Below are 17,635 nucleotides of genomic sequence, written 5' to 3'. Positions count from 1 at the left end.
CAACTCAGAATGCAGCCCCATCTACTAAGGGAGCCAGAGAACTAGTGGGGAAGACAAATACCAAGGAAATTATTTCATTTAGTAAATGTTAAAGACTTGAATTTTTTAAGTCGTAGCTCTAGGAATCAAGACAAGCTACATGCTATATTGCTGTGGGTCCCAGCAAAAAACAGAGGCACATTTACATAGGTAAATGGGAGACTTTAATAAAAGCACTATTTATAAAGGTGTGAGCAGAATTCAGGTCCCTAAAAGGAATTGTACAGTATTTCAGGGTAGGAACAAGGAATAGTGGAATCCTCCAGAGTAATATCAAGAAATGGTATAGTGCCCCAGGTCTAGCAATGGCAGGGAGTCAGCTATTACCCCCAGGTCCTTCTCTTTGCCCCCCACCCCCAACCCCACATACACACTTATAGGAGTAGAGCCATGCTTTGGGGCACCTAGAAGAAGAATTGCATGGAGGGGTCGGCCATTGGAGGAGTGCAACCGACCCTCAGCAATCCAGCACCAAGAGCTGGGGAATTAATACCCCAGCCTCACTCTCCTCTCTCCTGACTCCCATTTGTGAGTACAGGGCTGGGGCTAGGTACAACATTGTAAGGAGGCCATCACAACTCTCTAAGGACATTGCTCCTTTCACCCTAAATCCAGCCCAGGGTGAATCTAGTTAAAGCCAGAGAGCAAGACAGCCTGTTGATGCAGCCATGCAGGCCATAGAACAAGGCTGAGAGAATGCTGAGCAAATAAATAGAACATGTAAATACCCAAGATACCTGCTTAATTTTTTAAAATCAAACTATATCTGCTCCAAGTCTCCATCCACCTGGTGGGAAAGAAATTCCATTTCAGTAAATGTCAGGTCCCTTTAAACTCCTCCCTGGGATTACAGAAGAATCCTAGCAATTTGTGGCAGAAATACTGGGAGAGGGTCCAGGGACTACCTATATTATTATTTTCTTGATATGTTCTTTATGTCAATTTATTCAGTATATAAAAAATTAATGGCCATAAACCACAGTTCTAATGAGCAAATTATATATTTTTCCTCTATGCATTAAAATAAATAAGTAAATACCTCCCTACAATTCTCCTACATTGTCACTGCTGTTCAGGCATTTTTGGCTCATTCACTGTTGCATCTTGTCTGACTTGGACAAGCTCAGGAGTGCATCTCCTAGTTGTCCCCTCAGACTCTGTTTCTATACCTACACTCACCCCACTGGGACACAGCAGGACCTTGACCATGTCTTCAGTCTCAGAGGTCACCCTAACTCTGCCCATCCACGCACTGGCCTCCTGCCCCGTCTCCACAAGGAATTCAAAGGTAATCCTTGTGAACAGACCCAAATCTTAAAAGCTCCTAATTTTTCTAGTTTAAAAGAACTCAGAAATTTAGAAACATAGTCCTGGCTTCTCCGTCATAGATTAGGAGAGGATAAAGGAGTCACTAGTGTCACCTATATATAGTATGTGTTCTTCTTAACCATTCACTCTGTCACTAAATAATAACAGCTGTTATAAGGAGACAAATAGCGGTGACAAAAATTGTTGGGGGGCAGGGAGAAAGGGTAAGATCTGTACAGACTCTGAGAGAACTGGCCACAGGCAGCCTTGAGAAAGGTGTGCAGAAGTCAGAGTGCCTGAGCTTGGCAGGCATCCTTGCTAATTTTGTAGGAGACCTTCCAAATTTTTTTGGTAGCTGCCTTTTCAGCTCTGCTAATGATGATAAACTGTTGCCTCCGGGTCCACAGCCAACCTTTTGCACTGCCTATGTGTTTATCACTATCACTCTCAAACAACAGATAGTAATTAGGAAATATGAGTGTGGGATAGTATAAAAACTCACAGGTGTTGTTTTGATCCTAAGTGACATCGACATCTAATTGACCAGGCTTCTAGGGACAGATCTCCTAAGAAATACGTAACAAAGCTATTGATGGTTTTTAAAAAAATGAGGAAAATAATTGCTCCTTGAGCCATGTACTATGATGGTCCATGTTTAGAGTCCAAAGTAGGGAGAGCCTTGAACTTGAAGAAGGGACTGCCTGGTTGGGTTGCTATCACGGGATACTGCTACTGCCAAGAAAGCGGCACTGACTTGCACAGGCACCAGACACAAAATTCCCCAACCTCTTTCTCCTTTCACAGACTCACTTCCTTCTTCTTGTTCCCATTGGCTGAAGCCAATGAGAAGCCACCAGAAAGGGAGGTGGGGAAACGTAGTCCCTGTGGATCAACCTTGAAGGGTGCAGAGCAGAGAAGTACAAGATGAGATGATGGGCAGAGGGAAGATTATTTTAGTTATTTTTATTGCCTCCTCTGTTCAAGCTCTTGAGATCCACTTAGTTCATTTGAACCTGAGTGAGATCAGAAAGAAGTATGGCTAAGAGAGAGTAGAAAACGGTCACTACCACTGGACAGAGCATACAAAAGCAGTGTCTTTTCAATACTTTTCAAGGTAACATACTGACATGGCTAGAAGACTATGATATAAAATCGTGATAGGAAAAATGTGAACTTGACCATGAGATGCATATAAAAATATTAAAGGCACCTTTTATTATGGTTTTAGTCCCTTAACCACCACTGGTGTAGCTATTAGATATTGGGTTAGTAGGAAATACTTCATAATAGGATAGCAAAACAGCATTTCTAGAAAATTCTCCCTCCATCAGCCTCCCTTAGAATATGTAGGACACAGTGATGCACCATCCAGATTCCTCACCAGGAATGAAGGTCTTAACCCCCCAGGTGCTGGAAATGCCGGTAACAGACAGTTCTCAGGTGTCAGTCCCCTCCAAGGATTGTCTTAGCTCTAATACAGTCACTCCCCAAGGCCATGTGCCTCTTCCCAGTCACTGAACAGCTCACATCCTATGACTGATTAACACAGGCTTATAAAGGACCAGCCCCCTCACCCCAACTAGGGACAGTTTGGAAGGATCATGCGTTTTTAGGACTCCTCCTAGGGATGGCTGAGGCTTCCACTGACACTGTATCTCAGCCTGACTTCTCCCTCTGTACAATCCTGCTTATGTCTCTTCCCTTCCACAGGTTGATCCCAATAACTCTCTCTAATAAAAGCCCCCAAATGCTGGTCTCCATTCCAGAGTCCACTTTCCTGGGAACCTGTATCACAGAGAACCCCTAACAAATAAACACTTGTATTTCTCTATGTTGTTCAACATGCCTTTATATTTTCCTGCTAATATTTCATTAAACTCTCTGCACATTAGCTTCCCTTCCCAAGTTTCTAGTTTTACTCTTGAAATGTACTTGAGAAAATTAAAAGACCTGGATATTTTAAAATAAAACCCAAAGCACACTAAGTCTTCTACCAGAAAATCCGAGTAGAGAGCAGAAAGGAGAACAAAGGTCTGAGCAAAAAAGGAATGAGGACTTAAGAAAAATAGGTAAAAGACCTATACGTATAATAAAATTTGTTTTTAACTTTAGGGGGAAAGAGAGGGGGGAATGAGGGAGAGTGTAATAAACTCACAGATTTACACACACAATGGAAAACACACTTAAAATGGAAAGTGGATGTCTGGTCTCAAGGACTTCCTGCACTAGAAATCCGCTTCTGTTAGGGATCAGAATACTTTTCCTCTGTGGCAGCATCACAGGACCACACCAGATTTGTCATGGGTGCAAGTTCCCTCCACACTATCTGAGCTCTACCCTCACAGGATGTCAAAGCCAGAGTAGTCAAGAGCCCTCTTCAGTGACTGATAGGAAAGGTCAATCCTGCAAAATGATAATGAAATCATGTCATATCCTATAATAACAGAATAACAATCGCTAACTTTTAAGGCACTGTGCTAAATGCTTTAATAACATCTCATTTAAGGGAAAGAAAGAAGAGATGCTGAGAATTCTAAATCATATGTTGGGTTATCACAGCTATTAAATGATTAAGAGTATCAAAAAAAAAAGGGAAGAAATCAAAGAGGAGCTATAGGGGTTTTGCAACATGTTAAGTTGGCTCAGCTGAACATTTCCCCAAATGCCCTTTCCTGTATGTTTCAGGTTAGGTTAGACAACCAAGGAGATTCTTGTGAGAGATTGGGAGGGTAGTACTTCCTTAACTCAGATACACAGTTGCTGGTCATCTTGTTAGTATGAGCCAGTGGCTGAGCCTTCAATGAGTCCACCTTTCCCTGAATCCTCCATCTTTCTCGTGGTCACCCCCCAGAGGTGGCATGGATCCTCCCATACGAATTTGTTTCAGACACTGTGACTATACACACAGCAGGAGAGAAGGAAGAGGTCTATTACTCACATAATGAGATTTTCTGGGGAGAGCAAGGCAGGCTGTCAAGCAGGTTAGAAAATGGCTTCAGAGGGCAGAGAAAAGATATTCACTTGGGGTTTTATGGTAGTCAGAAGGTGGGGCTGGGGGGCTAGCTCCCACGCATGTGTTGGTTTTCATGTGGTTTGAACTTCCCAAATGTACCTAAGGCAGGAGTATTCACTCTTTCTTACCATCATGCCAGGTATGAGACAGAAGGGGAAGGGAGAGTGGTAAAGTTCAAATACTGTTTAGCAGTCAAACAACAAAAAATGGAGTTGATCTCTTTAATAGAAGCTTCTTGGATTCCTGGACCACATGTGTGTGTTTTACCCTCTGAGTAAGGGCCTTGGCTTTTGGAGAGCACTCTCACCACCAAGATCAGAGGCAATAAGAAGGGACACAGGTTTCAGTGTATCCTCGTGGGCTCTACCTCATGTTTCTGGGTTCCAGCCTATACTTCGTCTCCCCCACTTTACATCCATCTTCCCTTCAGAAGTGCCTGAACTGTGTGGACTTGAGTTCTAGCAGTAAGTACAAAGACAGCCTTAGAGAGAATACTTAACCAGCTCCCATCATTGCATATGGCCAAATCCCCGAAACAAATACATGTGTGTATGTGTGTGTATGTATACACATCAGTGATTCTGCCTCTGATTGAATTGTGATCAATACAGGAACCCAAATCCTAATTGTTTGGGATACGGGAACATGGTTCAAGAAAGGTTTGGCATCTCTGACCACATAATGCTCCTATTCAATATATTTAATGGCTTTCATTGGGCTCCCAATTAAGTGTCCAGGTGTTTAAAGCCCCTAGGTCCACATTCATACTCTATACTGCAGCCAAATTGGAGTGCTGGCAAGCTCTCTGACCCAGGCAGGGATCTTCACATACCCAAAATGCAATGGTGTGGGAAGAAGACCACGTCCAACCACCACCAGATGAGAAGCCCTAGCCAATCATCCCTGTTAGCCATGATTAACTTATTTGTATGGTGGCATTTGTGTGTTCTCTTTGGATAAACCTCCACCTTATCAGTCTCATTTTGAAAAGCATGACTTCATGTGTGTAACTGAAGAGACTTTTTTTTTCAGAGAAAGACTCTATATATTGAGACTGCCTTAATTACTATTTTTGTTAGAAACCAATTCCCAGGGCCCTTTTCATGCAGCATACTTTCTAACTTTTAGATCGTAGGATCTAACTGTGTCGGTCATGATATCTACATATGGATTTCCTCCCTTTCATTTTTCTCTCACTTCCCTTAACATAATAAATGCCGTAGCAATTTCCTACAATGCCCAATTTGTGCCAAGTGAAGATTTTTCATACTTGCAGACAGGACTTAAAAGTGCCAGCATTTAAAAGCTTAAGTTCTTATCAAGGCAAATGATTATAGTCATTTGTGTAATTCTTGTTGACAGTTTTCTTTAACTTTGGTCTCCATGTCATAAAAATTAATGTCTATAATTTGCTTTATGTTCCCACAGAGAGGGACAGCAAAAGAAAGAGGGAAAATACCTGCTCTGTTAGAGAGTGTGGCCAGAATTGATCATGTCAGTGAACAACCAGAATAAAATTAATGCTGCTAAGAGGCAAAGAAAAGGATGGAATCAAAAAAGCATTAAACAAATATACCAGGGGAGAAATATAAACTCTACAGAAGACAGGCCGGCTAATAAAAAGATAGAGTACTAAATTATTATGACTCTAAACTTAGCTGAATGATTGTAGTCATTTTTCAATTCCTGTTTACCAAGTCAAATTAGAAAAATAAACTTGCACAATAAAAATAATGGAGACACCAGAGAATAAGATCTAGCAAAATGCAGGTGGGGAGTATTTAGAGTAACTGTGCACATAAACATTTGGTCTGGATGATATGCATTCTAGCATGATAAGAAAATTAGCAAACCTCTATTGAATTGCTTCTACTTGTCTTTAAACAAAGCACTCAAGACACCGTAAGATTAGGGGAAAACAGAGGTGATATCATTCCACAGAGCAGGTAAGAATGGCTGAGCCCGCTATTATAATTCAGAAACTCTATTTCAGCAATATAACGAACAAATATAATAAGATGAAAAATCTTTAAACAGTTAGAACACAATGGGACTGAAAGCAAAAGATAAGATGGGCTTATAAAGAAAATATCATGTTAGACTGAAGTCATAGATTTTTGCCAACAAATTAGAAAATCAATGACCAAAGGAAATGAAGTGGATGTTTCATAATTGGCCTTTGGTGAAGCTTGTGACAAAATCTCATAAAATTCTATTGTTAAATTGGTTTCAATTGGCTTAGAGATGAATATAGTCATCTGGACTGAAAATTGGTTGCTTCGTTGAAGGAATATGCCTAGAAGGCTCTGACAAGGATGAGTACTTATATTTTTCAATGCTCCTAGATTTTCCTTCTTCCTTTCAAGGCCTTGATGAAAATGAGAGTAAAGTTACACATTCAGGCACTACCCATATGCAGACATTAACTTTTATATTTTTAGCTAGCTAAATGGTAGTGCATCCATTTGAAGAACACAGATGTAGAAGGAAATGAAAGAATGGAGTAAAATGGAATTTTCTGATAAAGGCATAAAGTACAAAATGTTGGCTGTTTCTGATCATGTCTATGTAAACAAATAGAGGTAGGGCTTTTTCGGGGCTTTTGTTTTTGGGAGTTTGGGGGGGGTTGTTTTTTGTGTTTTTTATTTGTTTTTGGTTTTTTTTTTGGCTTTACTTTGGTTCAGTTATCATCTGCACACATTCTGGATTAAAAATAGCTGGAGTATAACTAAGAACTTAACCATTGAATGGTCCCCTTTCTTGATCCTTGGATGATCCTTAAGCCTTGAATGATCCCCCCAGCTACTCTTCCTACCCTCCCACCCAAAAATCCTCCTTGTCAATGGAAAAAGAGCTGTCAGGAAGCTTATCAAAGACATACTTTGTGTGACAACTAAGGTAAGAGTCCTGCACACACAAGCCAGCTAACAAGTAGAGCCTAGAACTTGCTGATCCTCTCTCACCTGACAGGTGGAAACCAGTAAGGGACAAATTTTATCTGGCAGGATCTCAGGGTGTGAATGGGGGCATTTTAGTCATTGGGACAAAAGCAATGAACAAACAGGATTTTGTAAGATGCCTAAAAACTAGATCACCTAATCTGATACAGAAGGTAGGAAAAACCATGGAAATGGATAAGTGTAAGATGCCTAAAAACTAGATCACCTAATCTGATACAGAAGGAAGGAAAAACCATGGAAATGGATAAGCAAAGTGGCAGAGAGGAAGGCTTGAACTGAGTGTTAAAGGACAAGCAGGAGATCTGGGATTTAGGAAAGAAAAGCAGGGGAGAGAATGTTCCAGGCAGAAAGAAACTTACATGCAAAGATACAGAAGCAATTCTCTGAAATTCAGAGCAGCTGCAGATAGTCTGTTGTTAGAATGACTCTACACCCTGCCACCATGCCACCACCACTTAAAACTTTTAGTAATGCTCTCTTGTGCATAGGATAGTCAGGTGGGTAGGAGATCCCTATTACGGCCTTAAGACCTACATGATCTGGCCCATATCTAACTCTGCTGCTTCATCTTGCTGTATCCTGTTGGGAGACAATTCTCCGTGGGTCATTTGTGTTTCTGCACTTCTTGCAAGGAGAAGTATTAACTGCCCTTTTGTTCCAGACTATCTTTTCAAGAATGATTATATAGGCAACTGCCCTGGAATTAAGAGATAGTGTCTCCTTCTTGAGCAGAAGACCATTTGCTTACTGTCCAGTATGATAAAAACAACATCTCCCTCAGACCAAAGCTCAAACAGGCCTACGTCCCATTTTAAAAGATTCAGGTTCCCAAGCTCAGGATTCCTCAATGGTAAGACAAATTCATGTGTGTTCATCTCCACCTTGGTCTCTCCACGTTGCCTAAGTGAGACTATGGTAGTGGCGGTGGCAGTGGTGCAGGAGGATGGATGGTGGAGGTGGATAATGCAAATGTGAAGTCCTTGTTATTTGCTGTGTCACGAGTAATGGAGTCTTTTGTCTCTGATCACAGAGCCTTGTATCTTCTACTAACATCCATAAAATGGTGATATGCTAACTTGTTTGTGTACATGTAGAGTAAAATCTCGAACCCATCACAGCTCTTGACACACCCTCACTTTCTGAACTCCAATTGCATTCAACATTATTGGACATCAGAAAAATGCAAATGCAAATTAAGACCACAGAGAACTGTCACGACATACATATCAGAATGGCGAAAATACAAAATACATTAAATGCTGGCAAGAATAACAAGAAACTAATCACTCATACTTTGTTGATGGGAACATAGAATTGTACAGCTAATATAATATGGCAGTTTCTTAAAAAACTAAATGTGCAATTACCGTACAATCCAGTCATTGCACTCTTGGGCATTTATCTCAGAGAAATGAAAATTATGTCCACACAAAAGCCAGTACATAAATGTTTATTCTAGTTTTATTCATAATAAACAAAAACTAGAAACAGGCTACCCATCTTCAGTAGGTGATTGGTTCAACACATCCACATCCATACCATGAAATACTACTTGCTAATAAAAAGGAAATTATATATATATATATATATATTTTTTTTTTTTTAAGAGAGAGAGAGAGAGCGTGCACACAAATGGGGGCAGGACACAGAGGCAGAGGGAGAGAGAAAATCCTAAGCAGGCTCCACGCTCAGCATGCAGCCCGTTGCTGGGCTCCATCTCATGACCCTGAGATCATGACCCAAGCCAATATCAAGAGTCAGATGCTTAAACGACTAAGCCAATCAAGTGCCCCCAAAGGAACAAACTATTGATACATACAACAATTTGGACGAATCTCAAGAAAATAGTGACTGTAAAAAGGTCAATCCGAAAAAGTTACACATTGTATGATTCCATTTATATAACATTTGAAATGGTGACATTTTAGAAATAGAGAATAGATTTATGGTTTCCAGAAATTAGAGACAAAGGTGGATGTTGTTACAAAATGGTGGCATGAGGGATCTCTATATTGATGACACTGTTCAGTATCTTGACTGCAGTAGTACATACATAAGCTTACACATGTGATAAAATTCTATAGAACTAAATATACACACACACATTCACATACAAGTGAACCAGGTAAAATCGGGGAACTATGAAATAAGGTCAGTGGATTGTATTAACGTCAATATCTTGGTCTTGATACTGTGCTATAGTTTTGTATAATGTCATCATTGGGGAAACTGAGGAAAGAGTACATGGGCTCTCTGTATTATTTTTTGTAACTGATTTAAATCTAAAATTTTCTCCATCAAAATTTCCAAATAAAAACTTCTACAATGTGCCAAGGACACTTTTTTTGGATAAGAAAGGGAATCTATCAAAATGTGTTTAAAGGCAAAAAGAGAAAAAGGATGAATCATTTCCAGGGTTCACATTCTGTCTCTGCTACTTGTCTGATGGGTAACCAGGCAAGTGACATGGCTCTCTAAGTCTTGACTTCCTCATCTCTGAGGCGCCTCTATTACTGGCATCCATCCTAGGGGGTTGTTAAAAGAACTAAGATTATATAGGTAAAGTACAGTACTTGGAACACAGATGTTCAAAAAATGCTGCTGCTTCTACTAAAATTATTAATTCCACTTTCAAAACTCATGTTACAAAGCCAGTTGTTCCAATTGAAGAAGGGAGACACTGGTCAGAAGGTTTCAGACTGATAAAGAGATTTTTTTTTTCCTAACAAGTGTTTCTATAGCAAAAGTGCTCTAAAAGTATATTATTCTAATGGGAGATAAAAAAACAACAAACTAGTTAAATAAAAGCATCAAAAACTTTCATATTCACCAAGATATACCAGATTCTGGGCCACAATATATCTTAAAATATTTTTTAAAAAATAGAAACTTTTTAAGGTATATTCTCATCCCACAATGGAATTAAATGAGACGTCAATAACCGAAAAATAGCTGGAAAATCCCTCAAATATCTGGAGATTAAACAACACACTTCCAAATAATATGGATCAAAGAAAAAGGCATAAGACAAATGAAAAAGAATTTTGAACTAAATAAAAATGAAAACACAACTTAATAAAAAACTGTGGGATTCTGCGAAAACACAGCCTAGAAGGAAATTTACAGCATTGAATGCATACATTAAAATTGAAGAAAGGTAAAAAATTAAAAACCTAAACTTCCATCTTAGGAAACCAGAGAAAAAAGAATTTAAGCTGAAAGCAAGCAGAAGAGAAGATATAATAAAAAGCAAGAATCAATAAAATTGAAAACAGGAAAACAATAGAGAAAATCATTAAAACCAAAAGTTGGTTCTTTGAAAAGATCAATAAAATTGATAAGCTTCTAGAAAGGTTAACCAGGAAAAAAGGAAGAAAGACACAAATTTATCAATCTCAGAAATGATAAAAGGGTCACCACTACTGATACCAGGGATATTAAAAGGATAATAAAGGAATATTATGACCAACTTGATGTCCATTAACATGAATACTTAGGTGAAATGGACCAATTCCTTGAAAGACACAAAATACTAAAACTGACAAAGGAGAAATAGATAATCTGAATAGGCCTATATTATTAAATAAAAACTTTATAAAAACTGCATGAAATCCTGATAATTTCACTGGTGAATGCTACCAAAAATTTAATGAAAATATGACGAGTGCTCTACAATCTCTTTCAGAAAATAAAAGTAGATGGAATACTTTCCAACTTATTCTATGAAATCAGCATTAACCTAATACCAAGACCAGATAAAGGCATTACAAAAAAGAAAAGTTACAAACTATTGTCTCTCATGAATATAGATGTAAAATCTTTCATAAAATAATAGCAAATACATATGTGATGATGTATAAAAATAATTACACCATGATTTATTCCAAATATGCAAAGCTGGTTCAATATTTAAAAAATCAATATAATCCACACAACAGGCAAAAGTAAAACAAATAATATGATCATATCAGTATATGTAGACCCAGAATTTGGTAAATCCAACACTCATTCATGATTAAAACCCTCAGCCAACTAGGAATAGAAAAGAACTTTCCCATCTAAATGAAGAAAATGTCCAAAAAAATCTATAGGTAATGTAGGAGCCAATAGTAGGCCACCCCAGGATGAGGCATTTTGGCATGAAGACTATTTTCAGTTAAAAAGCAATCAAAATCCTGGGCGCCTGGGTGGCTTGCTCGTTAAGTGTCTCCCTTCGGCACAGGGCCTGATCCCAGGGTCCTGGGATCAAGCCCCACATCAGGCTCCCTGCTCTTCCTCTCCCACTCCCCCTGCTTGTGTTCCTCTCTGTCAAATTAATAAATAAAATCTTAAAAAAAAAAGCAATCAAAATCCAGCAGATCCAGGAAAAGCTCTTTACTTCCCCCTAAACTGCCTAAAAAGAATTTAGGCAGAGGACTTGCTCCAGGAGGAGTGCTATCACCACAGAGACTAAATTATGGTATGAACTAGGTATGGTGGATAGGGAGAAACCTAGGAAGGCCTGTTTAATCAGTTTTCTCTTTTCCCCAATTCTCAGTGGCCCAGCAAACATTTGTTTACCAAACATTTACTTTTTCACACTTCTTTTATTTAAGGATTTTATTTATTTATTGGAGACAGAGATACAGAGAGAGAGAGAACATGAGCAGGGGGAGAGTCAGAGGGAGAGAGAGAAACAGACTCTCCACTGAGCCAGAAGCCTGATGTGGGACTCCATCCCAGGATGCTGGGATCATGACCTGAGCCAAAGGCAGATGCTTAACCGTCTGAACTACCCAGGCACCTCTACTTTTTCACTCTTTTTAAGGACTGCACTCCTTCCCTTGAAAGTCCCAGACTCCTATCCCTTTCTCATTAGTTCAGGATGACAAATATATCTCATTTTATTTGACCGTCTTTGGAATTTCCATGTTTGTGTGGGTTCTCATATGTACACTATTAAATTTTACTTTCTCCTATTAATCTGTCTCATTAATTTGATTCTTAGTCTTGCTAGAAGGATCTAGAAGGGAACAGGTCATTCTTGCTCCTTGACAGTATTATCATACACAATGGTGATATACTGAACTCTTTCTCCCTAAGATGGGGAACAAGGTAATGATATCCTCTATTTACCAATCCTATTTAACATCATCCTGGAAGTCCTAGCTAGTGCTATAAGACAAGAAAAGGAGACAAACAGTAGATTAGAAATAGGTTTGAAAGGATTAAAATTCTTATTCTCAAGTGACATGATTGCCTGTGTAGAAAACGCCACAGTATGAGTAAGAAGACTCTTGGAACTAATAAGCAAATTTAGCAAGGTCACTGGACACAAGGTCAATATATAAAGATCAATTGTTTCCCTATGTATCAGTATTGAAGAACTGGAATTTGAATTTTAAAAAACAATACCATTTACCATTGTATAAAAAATTAAATACTTAGGTATAAACTTAATATAACAGATACAGGGTCTCTATGAAAAAAAGTACAAAATTCTGATGAAATAAATCTAAGGAAGATCTTGGAAAATGGAGACCAAATCCAGGTTCATGGATTGGAAAATTCAGTATTATTAAGATGGCAATACTTCGGGGCACATGCATGGCTCAGTCAGTTAAGCGTCTACCTTCAGCTCAGGTCATGATCCCAGGATCCCGGGATGGAGTCCCACATCAGGCTTCTTGCTCAGCGGGGAGCCTGCTTCTCCCTCTCCCTCTGCCTGCGCTCCCCCTGCTTATGCTCTCTCTCTGTCAAATAAATAAATAAAATCTTTAAAAAATGGCAATACTTCACAAATTGATTTATAGATTCAATGTAATTCTAGTCAAAATCCCAGCAAGCTTTTTGTAGACAGTAACAACCGGATTCTAAAGTGTATATGAAAATGCAAAAGCCCTAGAATAGCCAACACAGTACTGAAAAAGAACAAAGTTGAAGGACTCACACTACTGATTTCAAATAAAGCTACGGTAATCAAGACAGTTGTGATATTGAATAAAGAACAGATTCATAGATCAATAGAATAAAAGAGCTCAGAAGAGACTCACACGAATATAGTCAATTGATCTTTGAAAAAGAAGCAAAGTCAATGTAATGGAGAAAAGACAGTCTTTTCAAAAAGGGTGCTAGAACAATTGGATGTCCATATGCAAAAAAAGAAAAAGAACCTCTACACCCTTACACCTTTCACATTAACTTAACTCAAAATGGATTGTAGACTTATATATAAAATATAAAACTGTAAAACTCCTAGAAAGGAGCAAAGCAGAAAATCTATGTGAACTAATTTGGTGGGGAGTTTTTAGATACAGCACTGAAAGCATGATCCATAAAAGAAAAAATTGGTTAGTTGGACTTTACTGAAATTAAAAACTTCTGCCGTGTATAAGACATTCTTAAGAGACTAAAAAGGCAAGTTAAATACTGAGAGAAAATATTTGGAAAACACATATCTGATAAAGAACTTGTATCCAAAATATACAAAGAATTCTTAAAACTCATCAATAAGAAAACAAACCCAATGTTAAAAAAAAAAAAAGATCTGAGGGGCACCTGGGTGGCTCAGTCGTTAAGCGTCTGCCTTCGGCTCAGGGCCTGATCCCGGCATTCTAGGATCGAGCCCCACATCGGGCTCCTCCGCTTGGGAAGCCTGCTTCTTCCTCTCCCACTCCCCCTGCTTGTGTTCCCTCTCTTGCTGGCTGTCTCTCTCTCTGTCGAATAAATAAATAAAATCTTTAAAAAAAAAAAAAGATCTGAATAGAGGGTGTTTGGGTGGCTCAGTTGGTTAAGCATCTGCCTTCTGCTCAGTTCATGATCCCGGGGCCCTGGGATGGAGCCCCTTGTCGGGCTCCCTGATCAGTGGGGAGTCTGCTTTTCCCTCTTCCTCTGCCCTTTCCCTTGCTCATGCTCTCTCTTTCTCTCTCTCTCTCAAATAAATAAATAAAATCTTAAAAAAAACCAAAAGATCTGAATAGAAATTTCACCAAAAAAGATAATCAGAAAATGAATAAGCATGTGAAAAGATTCTCTGGGTGCCTGGGTGGTTCAGTTGGTAAAGTGGCTGACTCTTGATTTCCCCTCAAGTCATGATCTCAGGCACATGAGACTGAGCCAGGCTTGGGGCTCCGTGCTCAGAGTGGCGTCTTCTTGTCCCTCTCCCTGACTCTCCCCCTTCTTACGTGCTCACTCTCTCTCTCTCTCAAATAAAAAAAAAATCTTTAAGAAAAGATTCTCAACATCATTTGCCATTGGGGGTTGCAAATTAAAACATTTGTAACTTTACAGAGGAAAATCCTAGCAAACACTATCTTAGCCAGCTGAGCTATGTCAACATTAGCAAGAATGTTAGTGATAGTATGTACTCTCACCGGAGTCTAGTCATTAGCAAAACATCAGCCAAATCTCAAATAAAGTACATTTTACCAAATGCTCAATGAGTACTCCTGAAAACTATCAAAGTCATCAAAAACAAGGAAAGTCTGAGAAACTGTCGCATCCAAGAAGAAACTAAGGAGACACGACAACTAAATGTTGAAACTTGAATGGGATCCAGGGACAGAAAAAGGAACATTAGGTTAAAACTAAAAAAAAATTTGCATAAAGTATGGACTTCAGTTAATAATGTTCCAATATCATTTATTGAATTAATTGAAATGTACCATATTAATGTTTAACGTTAATAGCAATTGAAATTGGGTACAGGGTATATGGGAGTTCCCTATACCATCTTTGCAATTTTTCTGTAAATCTACAGTTGTTCTTAAAACAATTTCATTATTATTATTTTTAAAAGCCTTGTTTAATGGGAATGGAGTTTCACTTTTGCCAAATGAAAGATTTCTGGAATTTCGTTGTACAACAATGTGAATATACTTAACACCAATTCACTTTACACTTAAAAATGTTTAGGATGGGGGTGCCTGGGTGGCTCAGTCAGTTAAGCGTCTGCCTTTGGCTCAGGTCATGATCCCAGAGTACTGGGAGAGAGCCCAGTGTAGGGCTCCCTACTGCTCTATGAGGAGTCTGCTTCTCCCTCTCCCTCTCCTTCTGCCCTCCCCCACCTTATGCTTGTTCTCTTTATTGCTCTTCTTCTCACCCTCTCTCTCTCAAATAAAATCTTTTTTAAAAAATGTTTAGGATGGTTAATTTTATATTATGCATTTTTCACCACAATTAAAAATTTTAAAAAATTCTAAAAGATTCATTTTCACTTTTAGCCACATAGTTAGGAGTTCTCACTCTCTTCAGTTGCTTTTAACATTACATATTAGTTACTGCAACATTATAATTATTAGCGTAACTTCTAAGCATCAATACAATGTTTGCTGCGCGTAGGCACTGTGCTAAAATCCTTCAATTGAATCCTTACACCAACTCCATTAGGTGGGTATTAGTATGTTTCCCATGTTATGAGTGGTAAATATGAAGCTCAGAGGATTTAAGCAAATTGCCGTGATCGCGTTGCTAGTAAGGGGTTCTAATTTCCAGAGCAATCGGACTCCAAAAATCCACATTCACACCTACTTTGCTATATTTGCAAATTTCACTTACAGCAGTTCACAACCTCCAGGTATTAAAACAAAACAAAACAAACAAAAGAGCACAACAGTAAACCAATGAGTAAATGCCAAGCCAGCAGAGCAGCCAGCCAATCAAGTAAACTGGCTTTGAATTCCTTATGCACTTCCCACAACAGCTTTTTACCATTTTAGAGAGTGTGAGTCCCCAGTTCTGATCCCATTACAAACAACACTGGCTCCTATCACTTACTTATATTCAATTAAGCTCATGAAAACTGGGAGGGGGGAAAAATGCTATACCTTAGGGACCAGAAAAAATCCTAAAGGTAGTACTTTTTCACAAATGCTGTATTCCTAGGAAAACCAGGCCACAAAAGGTCCATCCTAAATGTCTTTTCTCTTGGGGGGGGGGAGTGAGGGGGAGTCTGAGGACAAATCAGGGAAGCAGTGCCCTGAAGAAACAGGTTAATGCTTCATTTTGTTTAAACAGATCTGCATTTACCTGTCTGTTTAACTAAGAAGCCCTGTGTACTTGTCAGGCAGGGGCTGTGACTGATGGACGAGCCGTTTCACACTGAGATTTGTAAAATCTCACACTGCCCTTCTGGCATTTTTAAAAAGGCAGAAAGTTCACAGGAGACTAAACTGGATAGTTCCTTGCAGGTTAAAGTTGGAAACCTTTGAGGAAAATATTTCAAGCTCTGTCTGATGGAAAAACAGCACCAGAGCTTACTTTTTAATATGGAAAATCATAAATTGCTGGAATAAATCCCTGTTTCGGATGAGGCAGGCCATGTGAACAGAACACGGAAAACGCATAAATAATTTTGAGGAGAAAAGTGAACACGTTTTCTAACTTTGAAATTGCTACAGAATGTTAAACCAGGGTTCAAACTCTATGACTCCCCCCCCCCATTGGCTTTCATTAATTGTATTTTCAAAGACTCACATGAAAGGAAGGCATAACCTCTATTATCAGGTTCAGATTTCAATACAGATTTATTAGCTCTACTATATTGATTATGTTAGCTGAGGTTTCTCTATCCTGAGCGGTGTTTTGCCCTCTGATTTTCCCAGGATTGAAATTAAGTATGTTAAAATCTCCTTTTATTAGGGTGTCTATTTCTCATCTCCAGTAGTTTCTGCTTTTTGAAAATTGTTACTGTGCTATTGGAGGCACAGGTGATAATGACTTTTGTATCTTCTTGTGATTTTCAGCCTTTAGTGTTACAAAATATCCTCATTTACCTACTGGGGGCTTAATTCTATCTTGCCTATATCAAGACCTTTGCTTTTTTTTTTATTGCAGTTGCCTATTCTTTGATTTTTAACCTTTAAAATCATTCAATTTTAGGCACACCTCTTTTAAACAGTGGAGAGCACTGTTTTGCTTTTATGGACGGTCCAAAACTCATTTTTCCCTTTGTAAAAAGTGAGGGAAGCCCATTACGTTTGTTGATACAATCTGCATGTCTGGTCGCTGTTCTGTCATATTGTTTCACGATATTTTTTGTTGAATAAAGAAAGTTGTTCACTGTGTGATCCTTTCTCTTGCCCCTCCTCTTCTTAAGACGCACACTAAAGTACTGGGTAGTAAAATGAGACAATGTCTGAGATTCTCTTTAAAATGCCTCAACCATAAAAAGTGGTGGGGGCGAGGGGATGAATGAGGACAGATAACATTGGCAGCGGGTGAAGCTGGATATTGGGGCTCGTTGCAATTTCTCCTTTCATGTGTGTTTGGGAATTTTTTGTTTTGTTTTGTTTTTTTTTTTTTAAGATTTTATTTATTTATTTGACAGAGATAGAGA

The 17,635-nt window shown here is 38.8% G+C and overlaps 1 long non-coding RNA gene across 1 annotated transcript in view; it reads right to left on the bottom strand.

The window, feature by feature from the left end:
* Positions 1–17,635, bottom strand: part of LOC117803806 — an 88,372-nt gene that overhangs the window by 11,298 nt on the left and 59,439 nt on the right. The window contains exon 4 of the long non-coding RNA XR_004627891.1: positions 777–826. This is a non-coding gene — a long non-coding RNA (uncharacterized LOC117803806). The remainder of the gene's footprint in view (positions 1–776; positions 827–17,635) is intronic.

The sequence above is a fragment of the Ailuropoda melanoleuca genome, chromosome 9 (genome assembly GCF_002007445.2).
Source record: "Ailuropoda melanoleuca isolate Jingjing chromosome 9, ASM200744v2, whole genome shotgun sequence".
NCBI lineage: Eukaryota > Metazoa > Chordata > Mammalia > Carnivora > Ursidae > Ailuropoda > Ailuropoda melanoleuca.
This window is presented reverse-complemented; position numbering and strand designations above follow the sequence as displayed.